Here is a 25,804-nt window from a genome sequence, read left to right as displayed (position 1 = left end):
AAACTCCTCCAGATTAAATCCAGGCCCAGGTGAATTCACTATGGAATTTGACCTGACCTTTAAGGAAGACCCAAACTTAAGACTCCTCAAGCTCATCCATAAAATGGAAGAGGAAGATGTACTTCTAAACCTGAGCTAGCGTTATACCAATGCCTAAGCCAAACAAACAAACAAACAAAAACAACCCACAACAAAAGACAAAAACAATTACAAAAGCAAAAACCCATCAAGGAGAACAATGACCTTGATGAACACAAATGTAGAAGTTCTCAACAGACTATTAGTAAACTAAACTTAAGATCGTATCAAAAAGATCATCCACCATAACCACATTAACTTCATTCCAGAGATGCAAGGATAGTTCAATACGAGTAAATTAATGAATGTCATCCACTGTGTAAATGAACTCAAGGACCAAAACCACGTCATCATCACAATAGATGCAAAGAAAGAGCCTGTGATGGAAATACAATATCCCTTCATGATAGAAGCCTTAGTGAGAAATGGACAGACGGGACATGTCTCAATTAATAATGACTACATAAAACAAGTCTGTAAAGCATGATAAATGGGAAAAACAATTCCACCAAAATCAGGCACAAGACAGGGATGCCCACTATTCTGCTCATATTCAATATATTGCTTGTAGTTTTAGTTAGAATAAAAAGATAAACAAACAAACAAACAAACAAATGGGATACAAATAGGAAAGGAAGAAGTTAAAATACCCTTATATAAATGTTGCTTTTATTTCCTCAGAGAGAGCCGTTACCCAAGCTTTACAAATACATAACTTGGGTCCAGCCAGAACATTTCTATCTACTTCTAGGCCTAGCTCTAGAAGCTGGTTCAACTCAGCCGTTCTGGTTTAAACTCCTCTCCAAGTTGATGGATTGAAATTGACTTCTCTCAACTTCTGACTGTATTGCTCTGTTTGGAAAGATTGATTTTTAATTCAACTATTCCAAACTGAACTCAACCGAACTGAATTGAATTCACCATCTCTCTTATCGTTCTTTAATTAACCTCTCTTTCCTGCCCTTCTGAGAGTGGGTTTATGCTATCTCTGACTCATTCTGTAAAATCTTTCTCTGATTCATCACTTTTTTCTGCCCCTCAATTAGACCTCATCTTTGGGATTAAAGGTGTGTACTAAGGTCATGTCTGTATTCCAGTCAAAGGACAAAAAGGTGTGTGGCCTGCCTGCATTCCAGCTAGATCATATCTTTGGATGTGATCCCTTGTCAGAGTACATGTTGCTGGATTAAAATTCCTCTACGTCCTTATGTGTAGACGATATGAGTCTATACATAAGAAAACCCTAAATACTCCATCAGAAAACTCCTAGAGCTGATAAATATTTTAAATAAAGTTGCAGGATATAAAATGAATATCCAAAAATCAACAGCCTTCCTGTATACCAATGATGAACATACTGAGAAAGAAATTAAGGAAATAATCCCAGTTGCAATAGATGTGCATGTCTGCTCAAACACTTTGGATTCAGGACCCAGACTCCCCTGAGCTGGAATTTCCCTGAAAGCGTCCTTCTTGAGGATTAGCTTCCATGGCACTAGAAGGCGCCATGCAAGGTTCCAGAGGAAGGACATAACCCATGGTCCCATGAAGCTATGATGCCTATGGACCACAATGGCCACTAGCCTGGCACAATAGCTTTAGGAGTTCAATAGTGGAACAAGTACCTTAGTGGTAGTAAGTAGCCCTTTAATTTGAGCTAGGGCCAATTTAACAAAAGGAAAAATCATGCCTGGTATTGGAGACCTAGCCGACACCCAAGGATAGTAAAGTCATGGACCTTGGAAGACTTAAAACTACCACTTTAGTAAACCGACCCAAATCCTAACTCCATTTTAAATATTTGTTCTTATATCCACAGATAAGTGTCATCCTCAGCCTTCATTGAAGGCTTCATTCCCTCTGAGGCAAATGGAGACCACTACAGAAAGCCACAACCAATGAGAATTCAGAGTTGTGCATCCCAATTCCAACTGATATGTCTACAACCCAGCTCCTGCACTTAAGGCTCATGGGCCATTGTGAATAGAATCTCTGTTGTGGGTTGGAGTCCTTTGAGTATATGTCTAAGAATGGCGTAGCTACAGCATATGGGACTCTTATTTTTAGCTTTGAATTTTTCTCAATCTTTTGAGACCATAATGTAAGTATATCATTTCCTCTTCCCCATTCCTTCCTCCAAACCTTCCAATACAGAACCCCTCCTCTCACCCTCTCAAATTCATAGCCTCTTTCTCTTCAATTACTGTTACATGGATATATTTATTTATTACTGTATACATAGATATAGCCTGCTCAATGCATATAATGTTACTTGTATGTATATGATTTCAAGGCAACAGCGATACTTGCGTGTCCATATACGTTGCAGCTCTAGACACAGTAGGGTAGGAAGTGGAATCAGCCTCGTTCACAAACTTATGAATGAATGCTGAAAATATGAATCATATGTACAGTAGGATTCTATTTCATTGTTAAAGAGTGACGCTATGAGATTTTTCAGGAAAATGATGGCACTGGGAAATAGTATACTGAGGGAAGAAACCCAGGCCTGGAAAGACAAACACCATATGTTCTCTCTCATATGCAGATTCTAGCTTTGAATTTTAAGATTTCTGTGTTTAAATATGAGTGAGGATCTATAGAGGTCAGGCACCAAGAAGGGAGCCTTGTGAAGTGGAGATAGTAAAACACAGAAGGCATGAAGATAGTAGGGTTCCTAATAATGAAGTCTTAGACAGGAGTGAGGTGGGGAAATGGGGGAGAAGGATGAGGGGAAATGGTTTTTTAATAGTTGGATATGTATTTAAACAGTCATATAGAACCCTAAATAAATAATTTTAAAAATTATGTTGAAAAAAAAAGGTTTGGAAGGGAGGTACCATTCATTGTGGAAACTGCTCCACTTCTAAATGACACAGTTTTAAATAAGAACCTAGCACCAGAAGAGATAGTACCCTAAGAGTTGTTGGCCAGAACGTTCTCAGAAAACTGCAAAGTATATGGGTCTTGCCATTGCTCTTGCTTGCCCACTAGAACTAGGTGTATAAGACTCTCTTGCTGGAGACACCACACACATTTTGGCTACGGGACCTAGAAGAGTCAAGAATGGACGTGATCTGAAAAATCCCTCCTTGGTGGCCAGCACTCACGGTGCCTGGAGGGCTATGCATCTTCCTAAAGATTTCATGGTTTCATCTCTTCTTTCCCAGCTGAATAGACTGTCACTGTTTTGTGTGATGCATTGTCAATATCTATTCATCCACTGGTACACATGTGTGCTAATGGGTAACAAAGCTCCTCAGTGGTGTCACCCAGCTGTATACCGTGTGTGGTATAATACTAACCCATCACACACGTACCCACTACATTAGCATGAGAATACTGGGGATAATAAACAACTTTGTGATTGGATTTGAGGCTCACTCCATGAGGGGAAATGCATACCTAATGCTATAAACCTGGTTAAAAGCCTATGGAGGGAAAATGCCCAAGGGAGGAAAATATTACTCTTATTTCCCTAAGTGAGCATATTGCCAACCTGACTTTAAGCATTTGTGTTTATAGCCATAGACTACTGGTTCAGCTGTCATCCTGGGGGGAAAGCTAATACAGAAACTTATGTCCAGTCAAAGGGCTAAGGACAATTGACTGGTGAGGGCTCAGTCTTAAATGGGACTCTACTCCCACTTGATGGAGTAGATCTAGAGAGTGTCACAGAAGAGACATTGGAAAGAATTTAGGACCTGAGGCTGGGGAAGAATGTCATCTGGATGAGCCATTGCACGTCAACTGTGAACCCACAGCAGCTAGGAATGCCTGTACAAGTTGGGCATCCTGACTTTCCACCATGGAGGAAGGAAGTACCCATGAGCATCCAACTCTTCTTGAGGAACTGCCAACCATTCAGAGTGCTGGAGGAGGGGCTGCTATATTCTCTAATGGTGTATATAGGTGGTACAACCACTGAAGGACTGTGGGAAGGAGTTCAGAGGGAAAGGGAGAGGGATAGCAAATGATAATGGGAAATGGCAAAACCCACAAATGTATGTGTGTTCAAAAATAACAGAAAAAATAGTCCTGGGCACTGTGAAACATCTCTGTACTCACCACATTTAGTAAAGGCAGGAGGGGGGCACTAGTTCAAGCCCAGCCTGTCTTCATAGTAAGTTCCAACCCAGTGGAGGCTACATAGTGAGACCCTGTCTTAACGACAAGAGTCAAAACAACAACCAAGTGACTAGGAAATGGCTCATTGAGTAGTGCTCCTGGGCAAGTGTGAAGACTTCAGTTTGAATGCCCAGAACCTACCTAAAAGTGGATTTTCTATCACATGTCTACAATACCACCATTCTTGTAGAGAGATGGGAGGCAGAAAGAGAAGCATCCCCAGATGTTTGTAGGCTGGATAGCCTGGCTGTATATGAAACACAAATAAACAAAAGACCCTGTCTTAAACAATGTGGAAGAAAAGGCACGCTCTATAGCAAGTCCATACCCTCATTCACACACAGAAATGAGTGCAGACATACACATGCAGAGAGAGAGAGAGAGAGAGAGAGAGAGAGAGGGTGAGAGAGGGAGGGAAGGGGGAGAGAGAGACAGAGAGACAGAGAGAGACAAAGGGAAAGAGTCAGAGAGAGAGAGACACAGAGAGAGAAGGTGAGAGAGGGAGGGAGGAAGGGAGAGACAGACAGAAAGAGAGAGAGAGAGAGAGAGAGAGAGAGAGAGAGAGAGAATAAATTCTTAAAGTGAAAGATTTTAAAAGGCTTGCAAATTAAGTGGCAGTTCATTACGCCTGCCATCTTTCTCACAGAAGCATCTCAATTGTGACACTAGAGTTGGACAAAAATCTAGTATGGAAACTACTTATGAGCTACAAATTTCAAGAATCATCCCCCTACATCCATGAACAAAGACCCATTTAATGTCAGTGTCAATATTGAAACTTGACTTAAAAGGCCTTGAAAAGACATGGCAGATGGCTTCACAGACAGACACTTAAGAATTACTACAGACGGGATGCTTAGTGATTTCATTTCATGCTTGAAAATGATTAAGTTTATAATTACACATTTGACAGTGTTAAAATATCAACATCTGAGTGGAAGAAATTAATCCTAATTAAATGAGGATGACTTCTAAATTTTAGAATATTATATCGTAGATTTCATCTCGAGTACATTTTGTTAGATACTCATAGATGAGGAGGTGTCTTTTGGAAAAGTAGTGTTTTGTTGTGCGGTAACAACAGAGAGGAGCAGACGTCAAGCCCTTAACCATTGGGGAATTAATGTGAGTCATGCTCAGGGGAGTATTATAGCACAGTGATGTGAAAAGCATGACTGAAAAGACATGCGCACTGATGAGTCACAGTAAGCAGGGGATTGCGTGTGAGCGTACGGAGACGGCACACACAGTGTTTGATCATACAGCAATCTCTTTGGAAAGACCTGATGCCATTGTTCTTGTACATTTCCATCTCTTTCTCTTTGAAACCATGCAACTGAAACGCAGGCCACCATGCAGGCAAAGACAAGGCAGTCATCCAGCTCATTCTCTCTACTGAGGACCACAAGCACAGAGGGACAACACGGCTAACTTAAAAGCCTGCTTTTCACAGCCGAATATTCTAATTGTGTGATGAATAGCAAGCTTGTGATGAAGAGGTCATGTTTTACATTGTCACTCGATCAACAGAAAGTAGCTAAGCCTTTCATAGTTCTTACTGGTCAGCTCCAATGCCAATATTGTATATGCTACTTTGTCCCTTTGGTTGGACGAGAGATTTATCTACAATTAGAAATTGTGTGAAGTTTACAATCAAAGGGTAAAGGTTTAGTTTCCTTGTGTAAAGTAGGAGACCTACCAGTGAGAGAGACATCTGTAGGCTGATTACTTACTTTCCTCATTGTTATCATAAAATGCCCAACAAATACAACTGTGTTGCATAGTTTTATGTCAACTTGATACAAGCTAAAGGAATCCGAGAGACCACCACACACTAGTAGGAAACTAATAATATTTCAGACTTTATATCAGAACTTACCTATATTACATTACAATTTCCCAGCTATAAAAGGCTACTTTGGTGACGTCTTGGGCAGGGAAATATAAGAATCTAATTCTACAAACCAAAGTAAATCTGTAGATCTTTCGTGTCACAAAATGTCATGTTTCAAGAGGTGAAGACTGATACCTTTTACTTTAGCTTTCCCCACCAATATCTCTCCCTCTTTCCCTTCCTGCCTTCCCCTCTTCCTCCCTCTATCCCTGCCTTCTTCCTTCCCTTTCATCTTTCCCTCCTTCCCTCTCTCCTCCCTTCCTCTCTCTTCCTTCCTTTCTCTTTCTTCCTTTCTCTCTTTTCCTGTCTCTATTTCTCTGCCACTGTCTCTCTGTCTCTGTCTCTCTGTGTGTCTCTGTCTCTGTGTGTCTCTGTCTCTGTGTGTCTCTGTCTCTCTGTGTGTCTCTGTCTCTGTGTGTCTCTGTCTCTGTGTGTCTGTCTCTCTATCTCTGTCTCTCTCTCTGTCTCTATCTCTGTCTCTCTGTCTCTCTCTATGTCTCTATCTCTGTCTCTGTCTCTGTCTCTCTCTTTCTCTCTCTGTGCCTCTCCTGTATGCACTCTATTCTAATTGCTTTCTGTCTGTTCATGGGGGACTGTTTTCATATCCATCACTCTATCTGTCATCCCAGGGTCTAAGAAGGAACTGATGGACAAAACTGTGACCACTTATGTAGCTTTTTAAAAGTGCTTTAGCACCATGCCTAACTTTAAGATGTGTGCATATGCATGTGTATGTCTATGTATATAAATGTGTGTGTACATGTGTCAATATAAGTGTTTTAAAAATATTTTGTTGACTACAACTACTTTTAGGAAAAACATATTCAACTCTTAAAAATTTGGAGTTAAAGAGGAAAACAAATGTCCTTTTCTGTGTACTGGTTTAAAGGCGCACAAAGAGGCTGGCAAAGCATGTTTCATTAGAGTATCACTGTAATTTATCTCTTACAATGCATCTGGGGGAACAGCTCATCTCTGTGCTTTCATAGCTTTAAAGAAAGACAACATAATGTAGGCAAAGAGCTGCTAACAGCCAGCACGCCACGGCAGAGACAAGTGGGTGACTCACAAGGTTAAACAAAGTAGAAGTGCCTGGTTTTCATCCTTTGTTTGGTTGGCTTGTGAACCTAAATGAGATATTAATTAAAAATAAAACAATTCCCCATGTATATTATTAGAAGACTCTTGGGCAAACAGCTAGCACATTTGTTAAGAAAGTCAGAACCATTAACATGTTTTGCCTGTATTGATAGTTGTTTGATATTTAAGGTGTCATATACATTGTTTTCTGTGTTTCACAGGCAGTGTCTTGGGGTTCATTTAAGATATAGTTGCTTTATACAGAAAAGAGCATTTTCTGATTTTTCTAAGGAAAACTAAGACAGAAAGAACTGTTAAGATAAAGAGATATAAATACATCTGTGATGTATGTTTTAAAAAGGATTGAAGAAAAGGGTAATGCTTTTAGATGAATGTTTTTACACGAAGAGGTCACCCTTTATGCAAAGGATTGATAATACAGATAGGTGAGGGCAGAACCAGAAAGTTGAGGCATGTCTTGAAAAGATCATGAGAGTCAAAACTTAAAGAAGGATAAAATGGATGCAAATAAATTGATTATAATTGAAGTTCACTAAGCTTTTTGAAGTTCAAAATCCAGTTCCCTGAGACCAATGACTGCCCTATTTTCTCAATAGAAAATTCCCAGATATGTTTAGGTTTGTGTGTAGTTGACAAGACTTAACCAGGGATATAGGATGGCTTAGCACCAACCAAGCAAAGACATGAGATATCAAAGAAATCAAGCACAAACTTATAATCCTATCAACAAATACCAAAAAACATGTGCTGAATTGGAGTTCCTTTCAGGATAAGAATTTCTCTACAGCTTAGGCATACAAGGAATACACCTCAAGATATGAAAGTTGTATATTTAAAACAAAAGCCACTCTCCTCCTTAATGGTATGTGATCTCAGCTTTTCCCTAAATTAGAAACAAGGTTGGGATGTCCATTTTCACTACTCCTGTTTAATAGAGAACTGGAAGTCTTAGGAGAAACAGCAGAAGAAGAGAAAAAATACAGCGATCCTAAATTGGAAAAAGAAGACATTAATTGTCTATGTTGGTAGATGAAAAATCTCTGCACTTAGAAGAATCCAAACTTTGGACAAAATACAAAGTTGACATACCAAAAAATCGGTGGCATTTCGTAGGGGGAGGAGCTGATAACTAAACTCTGGTTGCCCAATTGTTTCTTGACTATGTCAATAAAGACAGGGGAAGCCAATTTCTGGGAGGAAATATAGAGGCCGATTTTCCAGGTCCCAAGAGGAAGAGGAGGTGACAAGACAGAAAAAGGACTTTGGGGCCAGGTTGTGGAGGGAGAAGCATAGACACCATGTAGACCTGGGGTCTATTAGAATCTGGGGCAGCCTCCTCCACCGGATGAATTCTAATATAGACTAGCCAATTAGTTTAGGACAATAGGTTCCGAGCCCAGCAGTTGTGTCATCTGGCTGATTTTAAAATATTGAGACTGTCTGGTGCTTTCCATTCATGATGACTCAGGTGGGCAAGAGAGAGGGCGCAGCTGTGGGGCAGTTGTTGGTGGTTGGTGAAGCCAGTCACGGGGTGCTTGGTTGGTGTAGAGAGATCGCAGCTCCTCCAGAGTTTATGGGAAAGCTTTAGTCAGTCGGCAGGCAGAGCCTAGCTGGAGCGAGGGTGTTTTTAAAATTACCTGCAACACTAATTGTAAAAATTACTCAAAAAGAAATTAAGCAAACAGCCCTACTCTCAATAGCTATAAGATTAGCAGTAAACAAGGCAGTAAAACATGCACCATGAAAATTGTGGAACCCAGATTAAGGAAATTATGGAGGATGTAGAAACGCAAGCATGGTAGGTGTTGGTAGATCAGAATACATGTTTTTAAGCAAGGCTGGAGAGATCGTTCAGCATTTACTGTGCATTCGCTGTTCTTGAAGAGGGCCCAGATTTGGTTCCCGGCACCAGCCTCAGACAGCTCACAACCACTGTTACTTTAGTTTCAAACAACTTGCCACCCTTTTTCTGGTCTCCGTGGGAACCTATGTGGTATATATGCATGTACTCGGGCTCTCTCACACATATAAACTAAAAATAATACAATAAAATCTTAACTGTGTTGTTAAAATGACCATTCTACTCAAAGAGATACAGAGAATCAATACAATTTCCACCAAAAATATAATGTGCTGGGGCTGGCGTGATGGCGCTGCAGTTAAGAGCGTAGGCATCGTCACACACAGGCAGACACGTAAGTGATACTAAAATGAAGCAAACAGGTTAGTAAAAATGGCTTTCGCAATAGAAAAACAATGCTGTAAGTCCTATGAAACCACAAAGGATCCAGACAGCTGACATTATACTGAGAAAAAAATAAATAAATAAACACCAAACACGTGACCGGAATGCAAGGTGATAAGGAAGGGCATGGCACAGGGGGAGGACTTGAGCCATGAAAGGAAATAGAAAGAGGTTTTTCTATCGTCAACTCTTCTGTGGCTTATGGGAACGTGTGAGTGCAAAACAGTGTAAGCAGCAGTGGACGTGTAAAACCCCAGGAGCAGTGTCGCAGCCGCCGCAAACAGATCTTCTAACCGGGTAGAAGCTCACTGGAATAGAAAGAAAGAAATAGAAAGTTTGAGACTGGACGAATGCTTGAATGACTATGTTAATTTAGCTGTGTGATGTTTGGTTGGTGAATTTATTATACCAAAATGACTTTTGTATTACACACACACACACACACACACACACACACACACGTCGGTGCCAGGACACCTGATAAAACTGTAGTAAGCACACTGCTGGTTGTAAGTGCTACACTACCCTTTGGACCATACTGAACAGTTCTTTCTTTCTTTTTTTTGGAGCTGGGGACCGAACCCAGGGCCTTGCGCTTCCTAGGCAAGCGCTCTACCACTGAGCTAAATCCCCAACCCTGAACAGTTCTTTCAACATCACACGCCGAACATGGACTGTGGAAATGGAAAGTCTGAAACACACCAGTGTTTTCAGTAGCCTACAGATTCGCATCACAATGAAGGTTCATCGTCAGAATTCTTTAAAGACGATTTTGAAAAATATTGTATTTTATTTTAATTTTATCGCAGAAACTTCTTGACAACCTGGTGTACAGAAAATAAAGGACCAGGACGAGAAGAATAAAGCTTGAGCATTAGTTCATGACATCACTTGGAGACATGAGGTCCCCGGTGTACTTCACCGCCATAAACAACCAGGCAGGCGGGTGGGTGGGCAGGCACACTTCGCCAGTCATTGTATCAGTGTGAGATGCGGAGAACAGATGTTGCTTTACTACTTTGTTTCCACCAGTTGTCAGACAATACTCTCTGAAACCCTTTCTCATGGCAGACAGCTTTAGTAGCCACAACAGACTTTTCAAGCTCTATAATTTTATCAATTCACTTTTTTTAGCACTCAAATTCCAGTTCTCTGTTCAAATCGTGAGTCTTGGCAAGCAAAATGATGAGAAACACATGGAGTCAGAGATTAATCGAATGAACTCAGGAGTATCAACGGCATTTGTAAAAGTGGAATTATAAAAAAGAAGTCAAAATGTCACCATTTGCAGATGATATGATAGTATACTTAAGTGACCCTCAAAATTCCACCAGAGAACTCCTACAGCTGGTAAACAACTTCATCAAAGTGGCTGGATATAGAATTAACTCGAAAAATCACTAGCCTTCCTCTACTCAAAGGATAAACAGGCTGAGAAAGAAATTAGGGAAACAACACCCTTCACAATAGTCACAAATAACATAAAATACCTTGGTGTGACTCTAATCAAGCAAGTGAAAGATCTGTACAATAAGAACTTCAAGTCTCTGAAGAAAGAAATCAAAGATCTCAGAAGATGGAAAGATCTCCCATGCTCATGGATTGGCAGGATTAATATAGTAAAAATGGCCATCTGGCCAAAAGCAATCTACAGATTCAGTACCATCCCCATCAAAATCCCAAGTCAATTCTTCACAGAGTTAGAAAGAGCAATTTGCAAATTCATTTGGAATAACAAAAAACCCAGGATAGCAAAAACTATTCTCAACAGTAAAAGAACTTCTGGGGGAATAATCATCCTTAACGTACAGCTGTATTACAGAGCAATCCTGATAAAAACTGCGCGGTATTGGTACAGAGACAGACAGATAGACCAGTGGAATAGAGTTGAAGACACAGAAATGAACCCACACACCTATGGTCACTTGATCTTTGACAAGAGTTAAAACCTTCCAATGGGAAAAAGACAGCATTTTCAACAAATGGAGCTGGTTCAGCTGGAGGTCAGCATGTAGAAGAATGCAGATCGATCCATTCTTATCTCCTTGTACAAAGATCAAGTCCAAGTGCATCTTGGACCTCCACATAAAACCAGATGCACTGAAACTAGTAGAAGAGAAAGTGGGGAAGAGCCTTGAACACATGGGCACAGGGGAAAAATCTCCTGAACAGAACACCAATGACTTATGCTCTAAGATCAAGAATCAACAAATGGGACCTCATAAAACTGCAATGCTTCTGTAAGGCAAAGGACACTGTCATTAGGACAAAATGGCAACCAACAGATTGGAAAAGATCTTTACCAATCCTACACCTGATAGAGGGCTAATATCCAATATATGCAAATAACTCAAGAAGTTAGACTCCAGAGAATCAAATAACTCTTTAAAAATATGTGGGGCTGGGGATTTAGCTCAGTGGTAGAGCGCTTACCTAGGAAGCGCAAGGCCCTGGGTTCAGTCTCCAGCTCCGAAAAAAAGAACCAAAAAAAATATGCTACAGAGCTAAACAAAGAATTCTCAACTGAGGAATATCAAATGGCCAAGAAGCAACTAAAGAAATGTTCAACATCTTTAGTCATCAGGGAAATGCAAATCAAAGGAACCCTGAGATTCCACCTCATATCAGTCAGAATTGCTAAAATCAAAGTCAGGTGACAGCAGATGCTGGTGAGGATGTGGAGAAAGAGGAACACTCCTCCATTGTTGGTGGGATTGCAAGCTGGTATGACCACTCTGAAAAATCTCTGGAGGTTCCTCAGAAACATAGTTGGACATAGTACTACCTGAGGACCCAGCTATTCCACTCCTGGGCATATCCAAAAGATGCTCCAACATATAACAAGGACATGTGCTCCACTATGTTCATAGCAGCCTTATTTATAATACCAGAAGCTGGAAAGAACCTAGATGTCCCTCAACAGAGGAATGGATCTAGAAAATGTGGTACATTTATACAATGGAGTACTACTCAGCTATTAAAAACAATGACTTCATGATATTCTTAGGTAAATGGATGGAACTTGAAAATATTCTGAGTGATCTAACCCAATCACAAAAGAACACACATGGTATGCACTTACTGATAAGTGGATATTTGTCCAAAAGCTGAAATACCCAAGATACAATTCACAAATCATGTGAAGCTCAAGGAGAAGGAAGACCAAAGTGTTCATGCTTCAGACCATTTTAGAAAGGGTAACATAAATACTTATAGGAGGATATACAGAAACAAAGTGTGGAGCAGAGTCTGAAAGGCCATCCAGAGACTGCCTACCTGGGGACCCATCCCATATACAGCCACCAAACTAAGAAAATATTGTGGATGCCAGGAAGTGCACGTTGACAAGAGCATGTTGATATAGCTGTCTGCTGAGAGGCTCTGCCAGAGCCTTACAAATACAGAGGCGAATGCTCGCAGCCAACCATTGAACTGAGAACAGGGTCTCCAATGGAGGAGCTAGAAAAAGGACTGAAGGAACTGAAGGAGTTTGCAACCCCATAAGAAGAACACAATATCAATCAACCAGAGCTCCCAGGAACTAAACCACCATCCCAAGAGAACACAGGGATGAACCTATGGCTCCATCTGGCTATTTTGTAGCAGAGGATGGCCTTGTCTGGCATCAATGGGAGGAGACGTCCTTGGTAGGGGAATGTCAGGGCAGGGAGGTGGGAAGGGATGGGTGGGTGAACATCCTCATAGAAGCAGAGGGGGAGGTGGGATAGTGGGTTTCTGGAGGGGAAACCCGGAAATGGGATAACATTTATAATTAATACATATATACATTTATAAAATAAAATTACATTACTACATATATTTTTATATAAAAATAAAGTCTCTCTCTCTTCTCTCTCTCTCTCTCTCTCTCTCTCTCTCTCTCTCTCTCTCTCTCTCTCTCTCTCTGTGTGTTTGTACACATGAAAATGTGCAAGTTTGAGGAGCCCAGTCCTCAATTCCCGAGTCTGGCTCTGGTGGAGAGCAATAGAAGTGCAGAGGTGACGGGCAGTGGAGGTAGAGAGCGTCTGTGGGCACCTCTGCTCTCAGCTTGCTCAGCCTTCCATGGCAGACCTGTTGCTTACAGCCTGTCCTAGAGTTTAGGACCTGGCCTGCCAACTAAGAAGCAAAGGAGAGGAAAACCCAGTCCCCAAACCACTTTCAGAACAGTAGATGAGCAACCAGCAGATATGGAATTTTCCGGTGGAAACTTAATTGTCAAGTTAAGAACGAGTTTTTGCGTCCTCCTATGTCAGATGTGGAAGTCAAGAAGGGAGGCTAATTAAAATTCTAATGCATGCAGAAGTTAGTGAAATAGTAAAGTAAAACCCACTGAGATTTCACAGTTCCCTAAATCTTTCCATTCTCACCTGTCTTTCTTGATGTTCAAGAGATACTGAAAAGCAGACCACAGACCCGCGGCATTAACTTTCCATCTGTGCTTCTATGTGCACCTCCTCAAAAATCAAGAAAATGTGCCTTTATAACTGCTGTGTTATAAATTTCTGAATAATAATTAATGACTTAAAGAAAATAGATGAGGCAGGAGGATCAGGAGTTCAAGGCTATCCTCAGCCACTTATAGAATTTGAGACTAGCTTGGAATACAGAAGATCCCGAGATTTTGCTTCTCCCCTGAAAGAAAATACTTCCTGCTTCTATAGTATCTATATGCATATGAAAAAATATATTAACAGATAAAAATGACATAAAGCTAAACTTGAAGTAAAAATTAAGATGACAAATTAAGTCAGCGACAAAAGCATTAAGCACCAATATACCCTGGAGGTCTTAGTCTGACTTTCCATTCAACCAATTGCTTCACTAGAGCTAAGCAGGCAGAACACCCTGCCAGTCACAAGATTCAGTGTCTATACAGGAGAAATAACATCAATTCTCTGGAGAATATAGCTTTCTCTGTCCCTAAAGTCTGTGTGGAATTTCTCCTTGATATCTTCATGAAGAAGACAGTGTGAGATTTATTAGACAATACACTTTCAAAATCCCTACAATAAATACAAAAGCCATTTTACGCTGCTTCAGTTAACGTGCCCCAGTGGTGGGCTTCAACAGAGAGCCATGGTTCAGTTGAGTAAAAGTCCTCCAGTAAGGGCCAGAGCCTCCCCTCACATCCACCTGCCGCCACCCTCCCAAGACAGAGCATAAAGCCCATTCATTTCAGATAAGCGTTTAATCTGCCTCGCAGACTCCCAGCATCCCAATTCCCCCATTAATAACACAGACCTAATTTTAAAAACTAAAATCCAGCTGTTACTACTTTTAAGTGCTGTTATCCATCGCAACTCAGCATGACACCAAATGTGTCTTTCACATTCATTCATCATTCTTGAATTTGGCCTGGACGCTGGATTTTCTTCCCCCGTTGTTCAGGAGGGGTGCCAATGCCGAAAGCAATCAATCTATGCGGCAAATCAATGTGAACAGCCATCAGGGGGAAGGACAAACCCTGCAACAATTCTCTTTTTCTTTCCTTTTTTTTTCTTCCTTCCTTTCTTTTTTCTGTTTTAATAGCAGCCGAGTCTGTCTTTGGATCTAATGACTACAATACCCATGCACTAAAGGGGGCATCTCCCTACAATGTAAACACACACACACACAACACACACACACACACACACACACACACACACACACACACACACACACTAGCTTTGCTGCGGAGTTCCCAAGATGCGGAACAGCTTGAGGCTGGGGGCAGTGTTCCTGCTCTGACATCAGTGATGCGGGCTGGGCAGCCCAGGCATCTCACTCCTCTGTGCTATGGCATGGATCCTCCTTAAGCACTTGGCTTCCCAGCACTCTGCTACCTACTGAGGCTATCTGTGGAGGTGCAAAAATGCAATTTCTTTGTGTCTTCTGTGAGTGTGACATAGCTCATCGCGTTTTTAAAGATTTCCTCTTGGCTTCTGCTAACAGCCTTTGCTAGCTTCCTGTGGTTCTGCTTAGCACAGGCCTAAATAAACCTGTTTGATGTTGCAATCTCTCAGGAGTCCAACCAGAAAGGATCCTGAAATCATATATTTATGTGCACTGACAGCAAGGAACGATAAAAAAAAATAAAAAATCTGAGTACATAAATAATTTCTTATGAAATGTAAGAAAAGGAATGAAAAGAAAACAAAAATATTTGGGGGAAAGGTGAACGCATCCACAGTGGTTAAAATATGTCCTATTCATACATTGTATGCTTTCCTAGGTAGAACATTTTCATTTTAAAACCCCAGCAACAGCTCCAAGAAACAAATGTCTTTGAAAATTCTTTTTCAAGGAAGCATCCCTGTACGCCTTTAAGATTTTTGCCTTCTGAAAATTATTGCAAACAGCATGACAAACACCAGTTCGGGAAACAGCATCAAGGTAATGGATGCCCTTTAAAAATAGGGAGATAAAAATATTCAAGAAATACTATGCTCAAGTCACTAATGTTAACACTTAGGTAAAAATTATCCCCTGTAGGCAAGAAAGTAGGCAAGATGCCTGCAGCGTAACACATGAAATAACAGTATCGGGGAAATAAACTTAGGCGAGCCTTAGCAGTTCTTGATCACTTTAGAAATCTGTTGCAGAGGGCATCCAGGGGGTAGAGGAAGGCTGTTAGTTAACACTGTACATAGGCTGTGAGTATCAGCTCACCTTTAATCTTCCAGTAGACCACAGAGAATTTTGTTTTTAGCCTATGATACCTAGATTATTCTATTTTCTGGATTATTTAGGAAAAATGTCAATTTTTGCTTTGCCACAAACTCTTCCATACATACTCAACCTTACTTTTATGTTTAGATTTGTAATTAAATACATCGTGAGTATCCCAAGTACAGTCTTTAATTTGAAGTCTTCACATTGAAATACCTAGTGTTGTCTTACTTTTCCATTTCTTTTCTTATTTATTTGCTTCCTAAAATCCAAACCACAAATTATACCTGCTTTGCAGTGACTCTGTCTTGATTGAAGACTCTGTGTTCGGTACCTGTAGATTTATAGTGCAATCAAGGAACTCTCAGTTAAAAAATTAAACTGGAGGTTAAAATTTGGATAGTTGTTTGGAAAAGTTCAAACTCCATGTTTAAGAACAGGATGGATTTGGGATTTAGAGCCCACTCTATAAAGATAACGTGTCATAAAACCCCTCAGTCAAAGTGGGAAAGCTCATGTGGAATGAACTCTGGCAGAAAGGTGTAGAAGTCATTTTTCCTTGCTTGTGATGGATTATAAAAGACATCCTTTTGGCAAACCCAGTGCAAGATCTGGAAGGTGTTGTATCTGATATGCCTTCTTCAGTGCCACGGGGGGGAAAGGAGGGGCCGTTTACTCAAAGAATCCATCAAAACCACAGCCAAAGAAACCAGCCACTGAGATCCGAGAACAAGAGGAAGGTACTCCAGGAAGACGTGGGCATGATTGAAGTTTTTGGCAGTAAGCTGTTCCAATGCTGTTTTAGAAGTTACATTGTATCAAGTACCCAACTCTTACACCGCACAGAGCACCCTTCTGGGACTCATCCACTTCTCCATCCACCATAGCTGAAAGTCTTTTCCCCTCTAATTAAGGGCTTCCCGTTCTTAATTGCCTAAATCTCCCTGGGGCAGTCTCAAGGCACAAATCACAGATTGATTTGTTTGTGGTGGGACAAAATTACTGGTTTCCCTGTAGTCTTAAATTCTTTTCTAAATACCTGTAAGAATCTATGATCAGAGTCATTCTTTATATAAAGTAGTAGTATATTACAAGCGGGAGATTCTTAATTGTTTAATCCATATTTAGACTCACCATAGGCACCAAATCCCAAGTTTTATAATCAGGCTTCAAGACTGGAATAAAAAGAGGGACGGGGATTAGAGAAAATCCTTTAATTCCCTGCATGATATTCTAATTTGAAGTAATAAATGAAAGTGAATATTCACTCTCTTTTTAAAAAATTAAACGTAATCTTTTACAGTTTTTGGAGGGTTGACATAGTGTTCTGAATATACTGGGGAAACTTGTTTTTGAATAGCATGTCCTAGGTCTTCATGGCCAACAGAATATCTTCTTTAAATCTAGAACAAAGACCCCAACTGCTTCATCAAAACCAAATTCTGGTGTTGACGTTGAGATTGCTAGATGTCTGTGGACCTGTTTATCTGACAAAGAAGTGATTGGTTTTTCTGCCACTTCTCCAGCCAAGCAATGGCAAGAACATATTTTTTATTATTATGAGCAAAAAGACATAGAATTATTATTTCAAATACTGGGCACCATGCTAAGAAAACAGGAATTGAGAATACTTTTCCCCCCTTTTTTGAGGCACGATGTCTAAGTATGGTAGTGGTTCTTTGAACATCAGCTACTCAGCCTGGCAAATGTTATTCATTGAAATAATAAGAAATTATTTATGAACTTCCAGTAGTTGATATCATTAGGGCGTCATTTTTAAGCTTTGCTATTTGGGGTCCTGTAGTTCTTAAACATAAGATGATTTGATCTATAATAGCTTAGAAATAACAACTGATGTCAATTGCTGTAATGCTAGCATTTGCAGTTTAGCACAAGTGGTGTGAGAATCATCGAAACTTCCCATGTGCTCATTCATTCATTCATTCCTTTGTTTCTTTGCATGAACAACCAATTAAAAGCCTATGACACAGATTCTCCCAGGGACGAACATCCCGTTGAGAACCCAGCTCCCTGGTTTCATCTGTGGCTCTCCGTCTGAAAACATCTGTGACTCATGTCTTCTCCCCAGGGGGCAGTTCAGCTGCCCATCCCTACTACGTGACCAAGACACTGGATGTACCAGGATCCCAAGGGACTTTCTCCACTCTAGACATTCCCATCTAATCAGTATGAAAAACGTCCATCGTAGTAAATGCCACTTTAATTATAAGCTTGCTTCAACTGGATTAGATTCAAAATAAGCACGCTTAAAAGACAAAAATTAGATCGTAGAAGCAAAATCCGTAATAGAGCTGCAGGGACAAGAGTCCATTTTTATTTTACGATGAAGTGGTTTTCATTTCTAACTCTCACTTTAATATGTAGGCCATTACCCAATGCACACACTGATTCGCAAGTAATTCAGTTTCCTTTTCTGGGACTTAAGGTTTACTGTCTCTCCATTTCCAAGGCACACGAAATTTGGAGGCAAGAGAGAAAGACAGAGAATAAGAAGTATGAACAGGCGCGTTGGTCGGACTTGGTTTCAAATTCTGATTAGGACACTCTTTAGCAAAATAACCCATAGGTCATATTTATCTCTTTATGCTTTGCCTCCTCAGCCCTAGGAAAGCACATGATAACACTTACTTCAGAGGGCGATCTTAAGGCTACGTGAGCAAGTGTCCAGAAGGCCTTTGGTAGATGGACTGGTAAATATAGTCATATCGTCTAAGCTGTTTTAGTTATAGAAATACAAAGGAAGATGCTTGCTAGATTCATGTATAAAGCCCAAATGCAGAAGACAAGCTCCCACTTTATCCCTGGCTTTGTCAGAACTGTGGGACCTGAAAGAGACTGTCTTGCTCGTGTGCTGTCTTACACAGGAATAAAAGGACCCGCGACAGGCGTGGTCCCTAGGTGCCATGTAGACTAACTACAAGCTTCTTCTTAAAGATTACCTCATCTCAACTTACCTATGTGGAAGAAAGTAACCAGGAAATCTTTTTCTGGGATGCCCTGATAATGATTACGGGAACAACTATTACATAAAGATTCTCGGCGGCATCTGTTTTTCTGGCCCTGTGGCTGGGAAAATTTCTAATGAAAACCATTCAAGTTATAAGAAAGCAGACTTCTTACTGCTGGTGAGGGACTGTGGGACTAGAACAGGGAGAGTTATAAACACGTCTTTGTTCTGTGCATCCATTCACAGATTTAGCTATACCAAGAGGGCAGCAAGCCCTAGGCTTGCAGTAGGCTCTAAACCACAGCCGTCTTGCTGATAATGTGGGAGAACCAAGTACCTCAGATGTTCTAAAATGAGACTTCCTTTTCTAGTCAGAGATAAAAATACTATCTAGAAAGCAGCTGCATTGTAACAGGAGTCACAAAAGAGAGCACAGTGGTTAATTTTATGTCACAATGGGACAGAGTTAAAGTAAAGCTACTTTTGGGTACTCATGAGGTTGTGTCTATAAAATGCTCCCATGTGTATGTGTGTGAGATTATGCTTGTAGGGTCTGTGTGTGCTTATAAGTGCTTGTGGTCATGTGTGCTTACAAGTATGTGTGAGTGTCTCTGTGTGCTTGTGTTCTTAAGTGTGTGTGTGTGTGTGTGTGTGTGTGTGTGTGTGACAGACAGAGAGAGACACACACACTGAGACAGACAGACACAGAGACAAACACACACAGAGAGAGAGAGAGAGAGAGAGAGTGAGAGAGTGAGAGAGAGAGAGGGATTATACTTGTTATACTTGTGAGGGTCTATGTGTGCTTGTAAATATGTGTGCACATGTGCTTATGAGTGTATGTGCTTGTGTATGAGAGTGTACTTGTGAGGCTGTGGGGGTAGGGAGAAAAGGAGAGAGGCAGACAGAGGGAGAGAGGGAGGGACGACGGGGAGGGAGAGAGAGAGAGAGACTGCAAAATTGCCCATGAGGCCATGTCTGTGAGTGCTTCAGGGACTTGTGTAGAAGGAACTAACACCTGAGTCAGTGAGCAGAGGACCTTTCCTACCCGGCAGCAACATTAAATCCACCAATGGCCTTAACAGGACATGAGAGTCATAAAGGATCAAACTTTTTCCTCATTTCCATCTGAAGCTTGCCTGAGAGCTCCGAGTCTCTGACCTTCAGACACCAGGGCTCACACCAGCACCTGCCATCGCATTGAAAACCCTGGCTCTCTAGCTTATAGACAGTGAATTTTGGTACCTTTCAACCTCTATCACCACACAGGCCAGTTCCCTAAACACATCTCCTTCTGTGTATTTACCTTCTCTATGCCTTCTGTCCATTTGGAGACCCCTACAGAGACAGAAACCGTTAGGCCTTTGTGACAGTTTTTATTACTCTCCTTAAGTATTTGCTGCTCTGTGGGCAGGTTTCATGTTTCCCTATTTCCTTGGTGGCAGGTTTAGTCAAGCAACGTTATTTGCCCAAGGAAACATGAGCAGTGTGCTCTGGGCAGAGGAGCAGCTTTAAAGGATGACTCAGCACCTTTAAAGGATGACTCAGCACCTTTAAAGGATGACTCTACAGCTTCCTTTGTGGAGGTCAGAAGTTTGTGATGGGCACTGGGCTTAGTTGGCCTCTTGTTGATGAGATAGTGATGCAGCTTTTCATGGTGTATTAGTTTGCAGTTCATACAAACATGCACACACTCACACACACACACACACACTCACACACACACACACTCATGGGCATGCTCACACACATGCACACACATATATACATTTTTCATATATATTTACTTCTCTAGACGGTTGAATAATTCCCTGTCTTTTGTTATGTTCTGTGAGATAATTCAACTTCTTAATGCAGCTGGAAAATGTTGCGCAAATGATACTGTGGTGCATGAAAGGACTCCATCAACTTCTAATTAGAAACTGAACCACTATGTGAATAGCATGATAAAATAGCCTGCTTTTAGGACTGTGCAACAGAAATTGGTTTAGGGGAAAGTTTATTGTAAAGACAAAGGAAATAAACTCTGCTAGGCAGTGGGGGCACATGCCTTTTAATCCCAGCATTTCAGCACTTGGGAGGCAGAGATAGGCGGATTTCTTTGAGTTCAAGGTCAGCCTGGTCTACCAGAGTGAGTTCTAGGACAGCCAAGGCTACCTAGAGACCCTGTCTTGGGCTCTAGGGCTGGGCATGGTGTATTCCAAGCTCAGCACTTGGAAGGCAGAAGTAGGTAGAGATCTGTGAGTTAGAGGCTAGCCTAGTCTGCATAGCGAGTTCCAGGGCAGCCAGGACTACAAAAATCTAAACTGAGAGCAATGAGATCTAATTTAATGTATGTGAAGATTTTCTTTAACCTATAAATCAATATTGTTCAATAGAATTTTCTGTAGTGATGAAAGATTTCTAAATCTATTTTATTTTTCTAATAGCCACTAGCTCTATGTGGCTGTTAGGCCTCAAAATTAGGTATTTGAAACCTAATATCCTAATAGAAACATACAGATACCACGCAGATGATCAACTTTAAGATTACTGGGGTCTTATCTGGAGCTTACGTGAGAGAGTGCTTGCTTAGTATGCATGAAGCATTGGGTCCAATCCCCCATACCATATAAATGAATTGTGGTGGTGAACGCCCTAACCCTAGTACTAGGGAGGCGAGGAACCGATGATCAGAAGTTCAAAGTCACCTTCAGCTCCACAGTGAATTCTGGTCTAGCCTGGGATATGGGAGAACCCACATTAAAAAAAAACAAAAAGCACCCGACAGAATTATATTTACATTTAATACATGTCATAACTACTGAATTAGACAGTATACCTTAAATTCTGTCTAAGGAGAGTATCTTTTCCTAATAACTGAATTTTGGCTTATGTTATTATATAGGGAATCAATAAGCTTGGATGTGTGTATATGTATCATTATCAATCTTAATATTCATACATGAATGGGTTCATAATATTCATAAGGCATGGAGCTGCCACACCTTAGCTATTCAAGGAATCATGCTATTGTAGATCCAAGAAAGTATTGTCCGTTTCATGTCAGGCTTACAAGGGGTACTCTCAGTGGGATGTAATCTAGCTATATGGAGAACATCTCACAGGAAAGCATTTTGCTAAGATATTCCCCATGCTCGAGAGTGTAGAAACAAGAGCACACCCTCAAATTGTCAGTCAATTAGCTTGTTCAATTCTCTTGCTGTTCTAGAAAGAGCCATCCTGAAATTATCCTGACAACTTCTGATGTCATATTAGCCAGGCTTTATATTTCACTTTCCCAATTCTACATTGGAAATTAGACTCATAAATCCTCCAACCAAATTTCAGTTACCCCGGGTCATTAAATTGAAGCTGAATCTTTATTTTGATATCATTGGGTACTTCTGGCAATTATGTCCAGAGTTTTCAAAGGACTTGTCTCGCTGTGAAAATGTGTTTCTGAGAGTCCTTGCAATCGCAAGAACATGGAACCTGGAAAACAGTGCTTCCAGGTCATGAGGTTGTAATTATCTGGGGAGGCCAAAGGCTGACACACTCCGAAGACAGCCTGGGCACTTGCTCTGTGGACTCGGTCTTCCTGGTGGGTAGGTCTTTTCAAGCGGAGAGGATGAGACAGAGCCACCAACCCATGCTACACTGGGCCTGCCTGGGAGAGGCTCACTCACCCTTACTAACTAATTAAGACAGTTACTCTCCCTGAACGCTGCTGCGGTGTGTCTGTCTCCATTCCCGTGCAGGGTGCCAGAAAGAAATGGTCCTAGTGCCAGTTCGAGAATCAGTTCCCCTCTAGACCGTAATACAAAACTACCAATGGTGTGCCCTCAGTAAAAGATTATCAGTATTATATTTATTGAGTTTTAAAACAAAAAGATAGTTTTACCCAAAGAACAATAGTTTCTAACAAGCTCTTGGAATGAAGTTTGGGGCTCTTCCATAGGGATGAACAAACACATTTAACAGTTTAAGCACAAAATACCCTGCTAAGTGTAAGTACACTAAGGTTTCTATTGAGAAATACAGCACGGTGAAATAGAGAAGTTGAAGGTCCAGGTCCCTTCTTCAGATAAGGTAGAGGTGCCCCTCTCAGCCTCTGTTCAGCAGAGAGAAGGGTGTAGTGGGTGTGAGGCGGGTGGTCAGAGGCACTGAATTTCTCTCCAGCATGTTGACGCTGCTCGGGTTCTAGATGGTAGGGGCTTCTGGGATTTAATTAGGATCTGCCTTCAGCCTACCTGGGTGTCATTCACCAAAAGAATAATGTAAGAGTCATTTCCTTCATGAATTTCACAGAACACAGGACAAAACTTCTTTTTTCTTTTTATTGGATTTTTAAAATTTACGTTTCAAATGTATCCCCTTTCCCGGTTTCCTGTCCATAAACCCCCTATCTCTTCCCCCTCCCCCTGCTTCTATGAGGGTGTTCTCCTACCCATCTCCCAGTCCTGACGAGTGCCCTACACTGGGGCATCGAGTGTTTGCAGGACCAAGGGCTTCTCCTTCCATTGATGCCCATCAAGGCCACCCTCTGCTCCATACCTGGGTCTGTCCATGTGTACTCTTTGCATGGTGGCTTAGGCCCTGGGAGCTCTGGGGGGTCAGGTTGGTTGGTATTGTTGTTCTTATGGGGATTAAGTCACCTTTGCAAGAGCCATGGGTCACATAGGAAGCTCCCTCGGTAGGGTTGTGTGTCTTTCATACAGTGAGCAGCAGAGAGCACTAACCACTGTACAGAGTGATGTTTGAAGGGGTGTATAAGTAGAAAATTATGTTAGGCATGAGCCTGGATGCCTGTAAATCCCAGCACTGAAGATATGGGGAATGGGAGGGTCAGGAGTTCAAGGCAACCCTTACATAGTGAGTTCAAGGCCCACCTCGACTAGGCAGGACCTTGTCTCATAAAGAAAATTCAACTGGGCAGTTTTGAAAATACAGTAACCATTTCAAACACAGCCCCTACAGATGTGACATTTTCCACAGCTGCTAACCAGCGTGGGAGCTAGCACAGGCAATGGATTCCGAGTCTCAACAAATGAATGTCAAAACTTGGGAGCCGTTTGCCCTTTTACAACACTTAATGTTAAATGTCTGTCGATCTTCTACGGGTTGTACCCACTGTTAAAGATAACACAAGAAGACTATTTGTTTCCTAAAAGACAGAAGTCGGGAAGAAGTAGATCGAACAGAAATGCATTCTGCCTTTGTTGTGTCCTTAATTCCACGGGGAAAATGTGAAGCTAGGCAGTTACGTCATCAATTTTCATTGCCCGGTGATAGGAATTTGCTCCAGGGAAGGAAATTGGAAATCTCAACCCTTGCTGTTGATGCTGGTTTGTAACTGTTAGCTTCCAGGTGAGGAGCCAGCCGGTGGGAGATGAAAGGAACCTGCTTAGACCTCTCACGAGTTCACCTAAACCCTCGCTCTTCATGGATTTGCTAGGTGTTTGCTGGTTTAAGTATACGTCTGGTTTTCTTATACTGTTAGTTTCGAGGCAACTTGAAAGTTTTCTTATCGAGGAAATATTCCTATGGTCTTTGTGCCTAAGATGTCCACGTATACACGTAGACACAGTTTCATTTTTATATTCAAGCAAAATAGCAGATTATTCCAAGTTGCAGAGTCAGCTCTATCTGAAAAATACCAATTCTCTACACTGCTGATAATAACCCTCCCGCTCCTGCCTCGCCAAATTACGTATTGTTTGGTCTCTTTATTTCTGGACCAAAGGAACGGGTCTATAGGCAGCGAGAAGAGCGGGATTTAACTGTGGAGCATATTGAAGTGTTAGAAACAAGGGGGGGAATGAGACAAGAGCTTTTACATAATAACAGTAGCAATCGTCGGCACGCTCATTTAAATTAATGCATCTAATCAAATAACCCAAACATTATGATGCAAAGTCTAAGGAGAATTTAAAGTTAAATCAACATTCTACCCGGGGGTGGGGGTGTGTGGGGGAGAAACAAAGCAAGGGGAGGGGTGAAATGAGAAGCTACTTTTACATTACCCACATCAGCCCGTCTTTTCTCCCTAGGCTTGTTTTTCATCCTCTGGCAGGGCAATTCTGATTCTCCAGCCTCCCCAGGAAGAAGGGAAAAAAATCTCCTTGAAGCCGAACTAAATTCATCAGCAAACAAAATTACATTCATTTGATAAAATGCTAAGTGGGAGAAGGCAGGTTTATTTTAAGCCGTCAACAGGCTGTTTTAGTTTAACATGCACAGAGCACGAGGCAGGAGTTCGGTTGCTAAGAAAATGGTTGGCATGTTTCCACGGGCGCCATGTGATGGGAAATGCATCTGTTCATTTTAATAGGGAAATAGAAGAAGATTGAAACACGCAGTGCAGAGCAGCTTCCGTGACTCACAGCAGAGCACACGGCTAGAAGGACTTACGTGTCTTCTGATTCCTTTATTAAGCCTCATTGTTACAACGTTAGCCTTTTCTTATACTTCAGAAAAGATCCTTAATTTAATAGTGATGTCTTGTTAAAACATTAATAAATGTTCACTGTAAATTGGAAAAGGTAAGATGACATTCGATTCTGCTTTAACGTACACACAGACATGCACACACACCCGTGTCTGTAATGTAATCTACATGCATAGAAGGGTCTTAATGTTTATTTACTGAACACATCAAAGCATGTTTTAATTTACACATATAGTATACTGTGTATATACTGCTTTTTCATTGAGATGCTTATCACACTAATATTTTATGTTATTAAAGGCTTTTCTT

The 25,804-nt window shown here is 41.1% G+C and overlaps 1 long non-coding RNA gene across 1 annotated transcript; it reads right to left on the bottom strand.

The window, feature by feature from the left end:
* Positions 1–8,109: 8,109 nt before the first annotated feature.
* Positions 8,110–25,285, bottom strand: LOC134480082 (uncharacterized). Its single transcript, XR_015627352.1, has 3 exons — positions 25,071–25,285; positions 17,232–17,272; positions 8,110–9,754 (listed from the first exon to the last, which is right to left on the bottom strand). It is a non-coding gene; the product is annotated as an uncharacterized LOC134480082 (long non-coding RNA).
* Between the last annotated feature and the right edge of the window lie 519 nt (positions 25,286–25,804).

This window comes from Rattus norvegicus, chromosome 8 (assembly GCF_021556685.1).
Source record: "Rattus norvegicus strain SHRSP/BbbUtx chromosome 8, alternate assembly SHRSP_T2T, whole genome shotgun sequence".
NCBI classification, from domain to species: Eukaryota; Metazoa; Chordata; class Mammalia; order Rodentia; family Muridae; genus Rattus; species Rattus norvegicus.
This window is presented reverse-complemented; position numbering and strand designations above follow the sequence as displayed.